We start from the raw sequence: 14201 nt of genomic DNA on the forward strand, positions 1-14201 counted from the left end.
TTTCATTCCTGTTACATTGTAGGGATGTCCGAATGGTATTTTTTAAAATTTTTAAAAATTTTTGCTTTTTGGGTCACACCCGGTGATGCACAGGGGTTACTCTTGGCTCTACACTCAGGAATTACTCCTGGCAGTGCTCAGGGGACCCTATGGGATGTTGGGAATCGAGCCTGGGTTGGCCGCGTGCAAGGCAAACGCCCTACCTGCTGTGCTATCGCTCCAGCCCTACCTCCTCTAGTATCTTAAGAGCAATGTTAATGAGCATTCTTATTCCTCTCTTAGAGAGAATGCTACTAGAATTTAACCATCAAAATTTACTGTTTTTTAAGGCAAACGTGCTATTGCGCCAGCCCCACAGGGATGTCCGAATGTTTAAAACAATTTTTTTTCCTTTTGCAAATGTTGATTGATTTATTTAGTAGTGTAAGTTATTTTCAGCATTATTTTAGGCCCTCTTTTATTTGCCTTGGCCATTTATGACCCAGTAAAGAATTTATTAGGTAGGTTTAGAAAAATAAACCAAATTCTGTTTCCCCTCTCTATCTCTCTCCTATTTTGTTTTTTGGGTCAATCCAACTATACTTAGGGATTATTACCAACACTTTGCTCAGGAATCATTCCTAGCTCCTGGGTGGCTTGGGAGACTATTACGGGGTGCCAGGGAACAAAATAGGTCATCCAGGTGTAAGACAGGCTCCTAACCTGCTATACTCTCTTCTCACTCTATTCCGTTTTTATCATAGGTTGGTTGGTCAAAGCTCTACAAGCCATAATGACTTCAACAAGTAAAGCAATTGAATTGCAACTTCAAGTGAAACAAAATGCAGAAGAATTACAAGATTTTATGAGAGATTTAGAACATTGGGAAAAAGACATTAAGCAAAAGGATATGGTACTCAGAAGACAGAATGGGGTTCCTGAAGAGGTAAATTACGTCCCTGTGTTGCATTCGGCAGAGCTGCTCATTTTTAAATAAAGCATGGTTTTTAAAGGGTTTTGTAAAATAGTAAAATTGAAGTAACTTGCTTCCTTGTCCACATTCCAGAAGTTTTATTTTAAAAGTTTTAAATGTGTATTTGTGGGATATTTAGAAAAAGCAGTATGAGAATAATATCCAAAGATATAGGAACGAGGGCCAAGAAGACCGGTCCCTGGTAGAATTTTGCCATAAGTCGTGGGGGAGGGCAGTTAGGCTAGAGAAGGGACCACAGTGACAGTGGTCGTTGGGAATGATCACTCGGGACCAGAACTGAGCGCTGCAAGGAGGTAAAATGTTTATATATCATAACCTTTGAGTAACAGCGTTGCAGACCACAGTGCCTAAAAGAGGAGAGACACACAGGCACTCTCACATCCACATTCACACACTCACCCATGGGGGCAGGGAAACTGGGACAGTGGTGGCAGGATTTGTACACTGGTGAAGGGACAGGTCTTGATTGGGGCCTTGTCTGACCGAAACCCAATCATGAACAACTTTGTAACTATTTCATGGTGATTGAATTTAAAAAAGTGTCAAATGTTTTAGTATAACATTGTTAGGAGTCATAAGTTGCTAATAGACTGATAATTCTCACGGGGTAAATAGCATAAAATATGGATTGTATATGTAGTATGTATCAAATAATTATGTATATTGAATGCCATTAATGTACTGTATTGTATAAAAATGTAACTAGCTCCTACTGTCATTCTGATGGGCATTTAACTCTAAGAAAGAACAGAATCATGCTGTTTGCAGCACCCGGGTGGAACTAGAAGATATGATGCTGCGTGAAGTCAGAAGGAAAGAGGGAGAGGACAGAAAGATGGTACCGGAGGTGAGGAGTGTGCCTTGCATGGATTCAGCAACCTGGCACCACATATGGTCCCTTGAGTTTGCCACAGGTGATCCCTGAGCACCACAGAGTATGGCCCCAAAACCAAAAGAAAAACAAGAAAAATGAAAAAAGCAAAACAAAAAAAGCAACGTTAGATACAGAATGATCTCTCTCATAGGTGAGCTTAAAGCTACATGGCAGGGGGGAGCGGACCACACGACTCTTCTGGGTCATGGTCTCCAGCACCCGCTGGGAGTAACCCCTGAGTGCAGAGCTAGGAGTAAAACCTCAGCGCTGCTGGTGTGGCTCAAAATGGGGTGGAAAAGCGAGGGCTGAAGGTAACCAAGGGGGAGCTGACCTACACAGTTGAGTGATGGAGTGTGGGCTTGGGAGGGAGGTGTATCCTGGGATGAGTGTAGTGTTGAATTATGTTCATGGGAAGCCATTGTCGTTGTAAATCACGGATCTCATATATATGTAAAGTAGAAATGGTTCTTAAAAAGTGCACTTAAATGACTATATTTTCTTGCTGTACTTAATGATAAGAGCCAGTTCAATAGTAATACTGATAATTCATGGGGGTTTTCTTAGGGGGTGGGGGGGAAGTGCACTTTAAGACCACAACCTGCAGTGCTCAGATCTGGCTCTGCTCAGGGAAAGCTCCTGGCAGGGCGTGGGGGACCAGATAGGATGCCAGGGATTGAATCCAGTTTGGTGTTTTGATGAAAGAAGCACCTGGAGGGGATTTTCAGAGTCATTTTATATATGCAGAAGCTCTGTAAGATCCTGCCAGTTTTCCAAGGTAGTGGTATTTTTCATTTTTCTTTTACTGGTTTTTGGGCCATACCTAGCTGTGGGGCTCAAGCGATAGCACAGTGAGTAGGGTGTTTGCCTTGAACGCGGCCAACCCGGCTGACCCAGGTTCGATTCCTCCGCCCCTCTCAGAGAGCCCGGCAAGCTACCGAGAGTATCTCGCTCGCAGGGCAAAGCCTGGCAAGCTGCCCGTGGCGTATTCGACATGCCAAACGCAGTAACAACAAGTTTCACAATGGGGACGTTACTGGGCCTGCTTGAGCAAATCGATGAACAACAGGACAGTGCTACAGTGCTACCTCGCTGTGATGAGGGCTTCCTCCTGGCTCTGTTCGCAGGATTATGCCAGGCAGTGCTGGGGTGCGAGGGGAATCCAGTCTGCAGTGCCAGGATTACCCCTTAGTTGGTCCTGTGCAAAGTGGGTACCTGCCCTCTGGATTCTCTCTGACCCCGTTGTATTTTTCTTATTGAATCAAGACCAATCAACTATATGAGGGAGTTGGCAGTTATTTAAATAGTCTTCATCTACTTTAGTAGGATTCCAGTATTAGAGAAGTAAATTTTTGGTTTTGAATGAATTTCTCTGGAAATCAATTCAGAACATACCATTTTTAGTATGAATCATCTAGTCTGCTTTCAGTGTTTGTGTCTTTTCCTTGTCAGAGGTTAGTATCTTCTTATAATACTCCTTAGTGAAAATCATCATCTAAGATGATTTCTTAGATGTTTTCTGTATAGCTGTTAATTCATTCAACACATAGTGATCATGACACGTTGTGTGGCCAGTGTCGTGACTGCCTTGGTTGTTAAAATCATTTCCGTTATCCTTTAAGATACTGATATTTCTTTACCATTTCCTTCAAAGGTTCAGATCTGAGCAACTGCTTTATTGACGCACGGTTGTTAGTTTTCATATATTTCAGCACAGTAGGGTTGGACAAATATGGATTTAAAGTGGTAGGCTGGTGGTATGTTTATAGTCCTCCTAAACACATAGTTAAATTTCAGTCCATCTTTTAATGTTCATTCAGTGAGTCTAAGCAGATTTTATTGTACCCTTTTTTACTTACAATAAGTAATTAAAATGATCTTATCAAATGCAAACAATTGTTTATATCAGGATCAGGGTTTTTGTTTAGATAAGGAGCTGTGTTCCTCAAGAAGATGTAAGATAAAGGATAATGTTTGTGGCTAGAGAGATAGTACAGTGGGTCTGGCGCTTGCCTTGCATGTGACTGACCTGGGTTGGAGCCCTACCATTGCATATAGTCCGCAAGTGTGACCAGGAATGATCCCAGAGCACCAAGCCAAAAGAAGCCCTGAGCAGCGCTGGGGGTGTCCCAGAAACTAATTCTTTTTTTTTTTTCACATTTATAAAAGCACTGTAGCACGGCAGCACTGTCCTCCCGTTGTTCATTGATTTGCTCGAGTTGGCCCAGTAACGTCTCCCATCGTGAGACTTGTTACTATGTTTGGCATACTGAATACATCACAGGGTAAGATACTCTCAGTAGCTTGCCGGGCTCTTCAAGAGGGGCAGAGGAATCGAACTCGGCTCAGCCGAGCCGGCTGTGCTCAAGGCAAATGCCCTACCTGCTGTGCTATAGCTCCAGCCCATTTTAATATGATATAAGTTTATTATTATTATTATTATTTAAGTTTTTGGGCTTACCCCTGGCTCTGCACTGAGGGATCACTCCCGAAGAGACTTGGGCGACCGTATGTGGGATCAAACCTGGTTTGGAACTTGCCAGGGAAGCACCTTACCTGCTGTACTATCTCTTTGAGCCCACAAGAGGGATTTTTTTTTTAAATTTTGTGTTCCCCTCTCTATCTGAGCTGCCTTTTCCTCCAGCATGTGAGGCCAGCTTCCAAGTCGTGGAGAAAACCTCCTGGTACCTATCTCTACTATTCTTGGGTTCTAGTTTCCCATTCATGTCACCAACTCTTAATTGAGAATGCTTTTTTTCTCTTTCTCAAACCTAAATGACAACTTTGCGGGGCTGGGAACCAAAGTTGAACGTATTTTTTTTTTATTCAGTACTTTTCTTGACTGCAGTTTCTTTTTTTTTTTTTGAATTTTTTTCCTTTATTTTATTTTATTTTTTTTTACAGTTGTAGATTTACAATTTTTTGTGCTTTGGTTTCAATTATACAATGATCAGATACCCATCCCTCCACCAGTGCCCATTTTCCACCACCATGGATAATATCCCCCCCACCCACATCCCCCCATCCCCCCCTGCCTCTGTGGCAGGGCAATCCCCTGTGTTCTCTCTCTCCTTTTGGGTGTTGTGGTCTGCAAAAGAGGCATTGAGTGGCAAACATGTTCAGTCCATAGTCTACTTTCTACATGCATCTCCCCTCCTGGGAGGATCCTCCAAACATCCTTTATTTGGTGGTCCCTTCTCTATCTGAACTGCCCTTTCCTCTCGGATACTCGGCTGGCCTCTAAGTTATGGAGTAATCCTCCTGGTGCTGATCTCAGCTATTCTTGGGTATTAATCTCATACTTTGTTACTTTTTATCCCCCAGATGAATGCAATCTTTCTATGTCTATCCCTCTCTTTCTGACTCATTTCGCTTAGCATGATACTTTCCATATTGTACCACTTGTATGTAAATTTCATGACTTCAACAAGAGGGATTTTTAATAGCAGAAGAGCAAGGAGAAAGAAAGGGTGGGTTGCAAACGGGTGGGTTCTAGAACAATGAATTTCTTGTAGGCTGGCTTCTTGAAGCACACATCTCAAGGTCTAGTCATCCTTGCGTCCTGGCAGTCAGGGTCCTCCGATAAGCCCTCAGGTATTTCTCTTATCACATCTATAAGCCTAAACAAAGTAAGGACAAAATGAGGGACGCTGTCCTCAGCTTTAGACTTTAGGGAACAGAATAGTAAGATAGGGACCCATATGTAGGAGTTTGCTGTTGCTAATTTCTTGGTAGGTTTTTTTTTTTGCAGTATTTTTTAAAAAAATTTATTTATTGAATCACTGTGGGAAAGGTTACAAAGCTTTCAGGTTTAGGTCTCAGTCATGCAAATATCAAACACATTTCCCTTTACCAATACTTATTTTTTACCATGAAGAACCCCAATAAAACCCCACCCCCCACCCCTCCCAGTCCCTGTGAGGCAGATGAATTCTAGTTAACACTCTATCTGCTTTGATTAGATTCATTGTTTCAATAAAAGATTCACCACTATTATTTAGAGTTTACCCCCCGCCCAAATCAGACATGCTGAAAAAGCATTGTGAAGTGATTTGCTTTCTGCAGCTGGGTTCAAGAATTAAATGTTGGTTTTGGATTTCTGCTATTTTACCTATTGACCCTGGAAGTATTTCTACTGAAAGTCAGATAGTTAAGAAATTGGTTTCTGTGTTCTGGAGTCGTGGCCGTGCTGGAGAGCCGCTCGGGGGGGGCAACTGGTGACCTCGGTAGGGCGTGAAGGGTGGACCAGAACGCCCCCCTTCCCATGAGGTTTTAGTCGCCCCCACACCCCCGGCTCATACTTACTGTCCACAAGGCTCCCATGCGGCCGCCATCTTTCTTTCCAGAGAGGAGAGGGCGAATGGGGCAACACCCTTTCCCCTCCGGACAGACATGATGGCCTGGATTAACGCATAGTCCTTTCACTTTTCTGCTCCAAGCTGCTGGTTTCTGCATTAAGTCCTTGTGCTTCTGGGGCTGTGGCTGTGCTGGAGAGCCGCTCGTGGGGGGCAACTGGTGACCTCGGTAGGGCGTGAAGGACGGACTGGAACGCCCCCCTTCCCATGAGGTTTTAGTCGCCCCCACACCCCCGGCTCATACCTGCTGTCCACAAGGCTCCCATGCGGCCGCCATCCTTCTTTCCAGAGAAGAGAGGGCGAATGGGGCAACCCCCTTTCCCCTCCGGCAGACTTGATGGCCTGGATTAACGCATAGTCCGTTCACTTTTCTGCTCCAAGCTGCTGGGTTCTGCATTAAGTCCTTGTGCTTCTGGGGCTGTGACTGCGCTGGAGAGCCACTCGTGGGGTGCTCTTGGTAGGTTTTGATTCTCCTCCACATTCTAATGTGTGGGAGTTTCCTTCCCACACTATCAAACTTGGTATTCTCTAGTTCAGCCCAGTCCTGATCCTGTCTACCCAGAGGTGGCCTCAGATTCCAGAGTTTGAAGCCTCTGCCCAAAGATCGCCCTCCATGTGCCACGCTAGTTGCGCCTGCAGCTTGGGGCGCCCTTCCCAGAGCATCTGCTAATGGCACCTGCAGCCCGTCAGTGTGAGAATTTCTTCTCAGTTGAGTTTATTTGCTAGAGCAGCTCACGGACTGAGTTCTGTGTTTATTCCAAAGAGCATCGCTTGAAGTGGGTGGGGAGAGGGATGTTGATGGAGGGGAACTGGCCCAGGTGGTGGCTTTGGGTTAGAACTTTGGATGCCTTAGACTCTTATCACAGCTTGGTAAATCACGGTGCCTAAATTAAGAGGGTCTTTCTTTCTTTTATGAGGATAACTCATAAGAAGACAGCTAGAGGCATGCCACTGGGCAGGACATGGAAAAAGGTCAAGGGATTTCCATGCTGTCTCAGCACTCCAGTCTCCCCTCTCCTGAGCCAACCTGGAAGCTTCCTGAATCTTACCCTTTTCAGAAGTTATGGAGGCCTGGGACTGGAGCAATAGTCCAGCAGGGAGGGCGCTTGCCTTCCACCCGACTGACCTGGGTTTGATCTGCGGTGTCACAGATGGTCCCCCACGCCTGCCAGGATGGATCTCTGAGCACAGAGCCAGGATTAGTCCCGAGTATAAGCTGGGTGTGTCCTCAAAAAAAATCACTGAGCTGAGTGATTTATGGAGGCCTCTTTCCATAGGCACAGTTGATTAAATCACTGACTCAAGCATTTGATTCTGATGATTAGAGAGATGGGACTTAAGGTTCCAATTCTGACAACTAGCTGCCTGTCTTAGGTACTGTCTCAGGGTCATTTTCTCCAATATAACAAAAGACAGCTTTTGTTCTCATCAGGAAATTCCAAGGGTTTTAGGAACTCTACAAGAATGAAATCGAAGACCAAAACCACTTTTTCTTATCAATCACAGTATCAGCTGATCACTCAACACCTCTAGTATTAGACAGTTCCTTGTAATCGTTCATATCCAGCCCACCAATTATAGTTCCAAGGTCACGGTAACTAGCGCCTATCCCAGCAACTCAGGCACCAGGTGGAAAGCAGCCCTGCACCAAATGCCCGTGTTGCTGGGTGCTCTGATACTCTGCTCCTATTGGGACCACTGCGTATGGGTAGGGTATGGACGGAAGCCAGAATGCCCAGCGGAAACCCAGGCGGATGTGGGGAGGAACTCCAACATTCCACACTGACCGCAATCAATTTTCATTTTCCCTCTTCCCTCTGGTTATGATGTCGACCAGGAATCGCGCGTTTGCGTTTGGTGCTTGTCCTGTTGTTTGTGGTGTGGTGGGCGCTGCACAGCTCGCCGGACCCTCATGCTGGGCTGCCGGGCTTGTGTGGCCTGCACCGCTCCCTGTGGCCCTCACACACTCGACTGAGGGGTTTGCTGGGTATCAGTTCCCTCAGTTGTGCACACTCTTGGTGGTGAGCGTGGACGGGCTTCCTGGGGGCCTCTCCTGGCTGTGGGTGCTTCGCAGGCTTCAGTTTCACGGCTGTGGGCGCCAAACCGCAGAGCCACCAGGACAGCACCAGCCCGGACACGTGGCCTGGTCTTGCCAGACCGGCACTCACTCAGAACCATCCTTTGGACCTCGGTTTTGTGTGTTTTCATTCGTTAGTGTTCTGTTGAATTAACACATTCCAGGACCATCTCTCCTTTCTTGTTTGAGTTTGTCTTTATTTTTTTAGTCGTCTGATGGTGGGCATTATTCTTGTGATTGCAGGACAGTGTCCTGGATGAGCTTCACAAAGAAGACAGTACTCGTGATTCTGTGTCTCCAGAATCAGAGTCAGAAGAAGATGGAATTCACGTAGACTCATAAAAGGCTCTTGCTTTTAAAGAAGAGGTATTCTCTAGGTTGCTTTGTTTTCCTTCAGAGGCGAAAGCTGTGTAAAACGTGGATCCCAAGATTTCTTTCTTCAAAACCATCCAGGGTCTGGTAGGCAGCAGGATGGCTTAGTGGCTGGGGGAATGGGACCTGGTATGGGAAAAGGCTTTTGGGTCACATGTGCCTTTTCTTTCTCCAGTTGTAAAATAAGCTCAATTTTATTATTAAATCTCAGTGGATTCTGACCATAAAGTGAACATTAAGTAATACATAAGTGAATATTAGTGCATAAAGTGCTTAGGACTTAGAAAATTATTCAGGACGATTAGTAGTGGACTGAAGTTAACTTAAAATTCGCATTTGTGCTTTGTCATGAATATTATGTTTCAGTCCCCTATTTTTTTTTCAGTCCCCTATTTTATAGTTCATCTTCGGTTAGGTTTTGGAAGAGTCTCCCTGAGGGATGTCTGCTTGTTTATTAAACTAGTCATTTTGCTTTTCAAAATGGTGGAAATCTCTTAGATTAAACTTTCTTTTATAACTTTCTTTGACTAAACGGTAAGCTGTTACTGACAACGATGAGTTTATCAAGCTGAGTATTTCATTTTTTGGCCAGCGGCTCCTTTAGGTTGTACCCAAGAAATGATTATCTAATGAGTTTAAACTCTTATAAAATGATTATTTTGCTTAGTTTTCTTTCTTGTTAGCCTTGATCAGACAGACAGTGAGTTAGAGAAGCATGATACTGAAGAAAAGAACTCTGGAGTTTTGTGCCACTATATAATTGATTTGTGCTTTTTATAGGGCAATAAATACTTCAAACAAGGAAAATATGATGATGCCATTGAATGCTACACTAAAGGCATGCACGCTGATCCTTATAATCCTGTGTTACCAACAAACAGAGCATCAGCATACTTTAGATTGAAAAAGTAAGGAGTTTTCCACACTATGTGAATGTATTTTTATATATATTTTGTCACACCTTGTGGTAGGCTTACTCCTGGCTCTGCACACAAGAATCAGTCCTGGTGGGCTCAGGAGACCATATGGGATGCTGGGGATCGAACCTGGGTCAGTCATATGCAAGGCAAGCCACCTACCTGCTAAACTATCACTCTGTCTTCGATGTTTTGTGTGTATGTATATTTTTGAAGAGAATTTTATGTGATTTTTATGGGAGAGACTGAAAATTACTTTTTTTAACTCTATAAATTCTTCAAAAGTCATTTTGAACATTATGTGCTCAAACTACTCTCCTGTGATTCACTTTACTGAGGTTTTCCTCTGAAAATTGAGTCATTATGTTGAGTAATTCACACACTGAAATGCTAGTGGACAAAATTTTCAGAAGTTTATTTCCTTCCATTTTGAAAAGTCATTTCACAACTTAACCTACATTTTACTCTTTAACTTTCATTATAGTAAAATATATTCCAACTTTCACTGTCTCACTGTCATCCTGTTCATCAATTTGCTCGAGCAGGTGCCAGTAATGTCTCCATTTGTCCCAGCCCTGAGATTTTAGCAGCCTCTCTTTACTTGTCTTTTCCCAACATATTGGAGGCTCTTTCAGGGTCAGGGGAATGAGACCTGTTATTGTTACTGTTTTTGGCATATTGAATACACCACGGATAGCTTGCCAGACTCTTGCAAATGGCATACTCTTGGTAGCTTGCCGGGCTCTCTCTCTCTCTATATATATATAATTCCCTCTATGATTTGTTGCCTACTGTCTGAACCCCATCAAATGTGCGATCATTTTGGAAAATGGGTAGGGAGTGTCTTAGGATGTGTCCAGGAATATGTTCACTCATGTGTGAGGCTCAGCCCAAGTGTGTGGAAAGCGGCCTGGCGCGTGGTGGTAGTTGGGTAGTGGAGGTCGGCTGCCGGGCTGGGTCCCTTGGGGTGGGGAGGGCTCTCACTTGGCCCCCTCTGGGATGCCCCAAGTGAAAACAGCCTAACACAGAGTTCAGTGGCATGGTTATGGGGTCATTCCAACTTTAAAGAATCATAAACCTTTAAGTTGAAAAACATGATAGTATAATTGGGATACTGTAATGGCATTTAAAAAAAGATAAACATTCTTGGGGCAAGAGAGACAGCGGAATAGGCTGAGTGCGTGCCTTGCATGGGGATGGCCTACCTGGCTTCAGCCCTTGGCGGGAAATGGTACCTTGGAAGACTGCTGGGGGTTGTCAGTGAGCAAAGAGCTAGAAATAGCCCCTGAGCACTGCTGGTCGTGAACCTCCTTCCCCACACCTACCCCAATCCCCCAAAAACAAGAAAGGAAAAGAACAGCAACAAAATACAGTCTTGCTTATTTTTTATTTTGTTTTTGGAGGCATGCCCACTAATTCATGCTATGCCTCGGATCTACCCAGGGCAAAAACATGTGCTCAGTCTTTCGAGTTGGCTCTCCGGCCCCTGCGTTTGATTTTCGTTACTGTTGGTCCACATCTACTGCTGCTGGGCTGTTGGGGCTCTGTGCTCAGGAGTTACTGCTGACAGCGGGTAGGACTGTATGTGGTGCTGGGGATTGAACTGGAATCCTCAGCATGCAAGGCAAAGAAATGCCTTCCCTCCTGTATCATTTCTCACCTCTAATCCCTCTATTTTATTTCTTACCTGGAAACATGAATCATATTGGTATTAGAATTTTTACTATTTGGATCATGTTTGTCTAGGTCTTTGAAATCTATGATATCCTTACCTTTTAAAACATGTGATAGCTGTGACGTAGCAGACAGTTACAAGGAATGATTTTAAGTCTGAATCTATCACGCAGTTTAAGAGTTTGAACATTATGGACCGTACCCATTGGTGTAGGGAGCAACATTGAGCTGTGCTAAGGGATCAGGCCACGTCAGGGATGGAATTGGAGTTGGCTGCATACAAGACAAGCACTTTAATCCCGTACCAGCTCTCTGTTGAGCATTACTGCTATTTTTATTTTGTTTGTTTTGGGGCCACCTCTGGTGGTGCTCAGGGCTCACTCCTGGCTCTGTACTCAGGGCTCACTCTGGCTCTGTGCTCTGGGATCACTCCTGGTTGCTCAGGGCTGTGTATAAGGCAGGTAGGTGCCCTACTGCCTTTTCTCTCTCTCACCCCTGAACATTCATATTTTCCAAGCTCACCTCAGTTTTCCCTTTCCTATTCTGATCCTTGCATCCCACTCTCGGGTAACCGCCAGTTTGTATATTTATCATTCTTTGATTTAAAGAAAAAGAGTGTTTCACTAAATAATGTGTTGTATCGCTTTGCTTTCTTTTGCCCTTTCTCCCAGCAGCCTGAGCACATGCTTTTTCACGCCAGCAGTGGTTTGATTCCCCAGCGTTGCATAGCCTGAGTGCTGTGGGTATTGCCAAAAGTCACGAACGTCATCTTCTGTGACTTGCCGATTTGAGTGTTATTTCTAAGAGACAGATATGTCTCAAATACAGTGGTATGGTAGGTCTTTCATTTTCAGAGCTGCGTCCACTGTCTTCTTTTGCTGCCGGTGGTCTGTTTCTGTTTGGGGGCTGTTCCTAGCTCTGTGCTGCTGGGAACTGAGTCTGGGCCTGCTGCACACAGATGCACTTCCTGCCTCTCGAGCTGTCTCTTCAGCGCTAGATAACTCCCTTTCAGAAGCATACCGTTGTGTGTTCATCCTCCTGTTGGCTGGATTGGTCCTTCGTTCCTTGGTCTCCTGTCCCCCACCCTTCCCTTCCTCCCTGCATACTTGAGACCCACGTTTCCTTTCTGTTTTGAAACTGTGGTGCTATGAATATTTTTGGACATGTTTCTTTCGTGCTGTTTTGCAGCCTATGCATATATATTTTTCTTTAAAGCTTGCTTGTTTTTTGGTATTGGATCAGGCACGGGGGGCACTGCTGGGGTAATCAGGGGAGCACATGCAGGTGCGGATTGAACCGGGCATACAAGCAAACACCTTAACCCCGGCACTCTTTCTTTCTGCCTCAATTGGGGGCTTGTGGGCTATACTCAGTGGTACTCAGGACTTATTCTGCCTCTGTACTTGGGAATTATTCCTGGCCATCTTTGGGACCATATGTGGATCCAGAATCGTACCTGTTTGGCCGTGTGCAAGGCAAAACCACCTAATCTCCTCTAGTATCTTTTTTTTTTTTTTTTTTTTTTTTTGCTTTTTGGGTCATGCCCAGTGATGCACAGGGGATACTCCTGGCTCTGCACTCAGGAATTACCCCTGACGGTGCTCAGGGGACCCTATGGGATGCAGGGAATTGAGCCTGGGTCGGCCGTGTGCAAGGCAAACGCCCTACCCGCTGTGCTATCACTCCAACCCTACCTCCTGTAGTATCTTAATAGCAATGTTAATGAGCATTCTTATTCCTCTCTTAGAGAGAATGCTACTAGAATTTAACCATCAAAATTTACTGTTCTTAGTAGGATTAACTGAATAAAAGGAGGTAGGAAGCAAACTTTCAGTGGAACTTTCATTTGGGAAGTTAATTCCCTTTACAGGAATTTCTGAAGCAAATTTTAAAATCTTGGTTTAATGATATTTCTATTCGCCTCTTTTTTTAAATTTCAGATTTGCTATTGCTGAGTCTGATTGTAATTTAGCAATTGCCTTGAATAGAGATTATACAAAGGCTTATGCCAGACAAGGTGCTGCTCGCTTTGCTTTGCAAAAATTAGAGGATGCCAAAACAGGTATTATATTTTACAGGTCATATTATCTGAAAGTTTCGAACTTTCAATGAAATTGGTTGATTTAACAGATGCTATGCAAATAATACTAGATAGCCATAGTTACTGTATTTGTGTTTGTTTTGGGGCCATCCCCAGCAGTGTTCAGGGGCTACTCCTAGCTAGTGCTCTGGGGTCACTCCTGGGCAGGGATTGGGAAACCATTTGGGGTGCTGGAGATTGAAACTGGTTTTGCTACGTGCAAAGCAAGCACCTTTCCTGCTGTACTATTCCTTTGGCCCCCAGAGTCACTATCTAAAGTGCTCTTAGGGTTCTAAAGATGCTTGTTTTGCCATTTATGTTGTTTATTTGCTTTGGGGCTGCACTCCGCAGTGCTCAGGGCTTACTCCTGACTCTGCACTCAGAGCTCACTTTTGGTGATGCTTGGAGGACCACATGGGATCCCGGGATCAGACCTGGGGCAGGCACACTACCTACTGTCCTATTGCTCCAGCCCATTTTTTGTCATTTAAACGGGATTTTGATGTTTGGGAACAGGACACATTGTTTGACACCAATCAGAATTTGTTCCAAATAGTCATTTTACCGTGTATTAGCTGTATGACCAGGAGAAAGTTACATATCTTCTCTGATTTTTAGTTTCCCATGTGAAAATAGGTAGTAGAACATTGCTCTGCCCCCACCTACAAAACTCTTAACGCTTTTTTATTTGTAAATTCTAAACCCTTTCACAGGTAAAATGGGGTCATGTTAGTGTATGTTACAGAATCCAAGTAAAGCTGTTATCCGGTAGGATTCTGCTGCTTCTTGGCTTTTATAAAATACAGCTTTGATATATACATTTTTTTTTTGGTTTGGGGGGACAACTCAGTGATTACTTCTGTTTTGCACTCAGGAGTCCTG

The 14201-nt window shown here is 44.3% G+C and overlaps 1 pseudogene; it reads left to right on the forward strand.

Annotated features, from left to right (window-relative positions):
• The first annotated feature begins 747 nt into the window (after positions 1-747).
• LOC130040707 (RNA polymerase II-associated protein 3-like) overlaps positions 748-14201 on the forward strand; it is a 30969-nt pseudogene continuing 17515 nt past the window's right edge.

The sequence above is a fragment of the Sorex fumeus genome, unplaced genomic scaffold (assembly GCF_029834395.1).
Source record: "Sorex fumeus unplaced genomic scaffold, SorFum_2.1 ptg000095l, whole genome shotgun sequence".
NCBI classification, from domain to species: Eukaryota; Metazoa; Chordata; class Mammalia; order Eulipotyphla; family Soricidae; genus Sorex; species Sorex fumeus.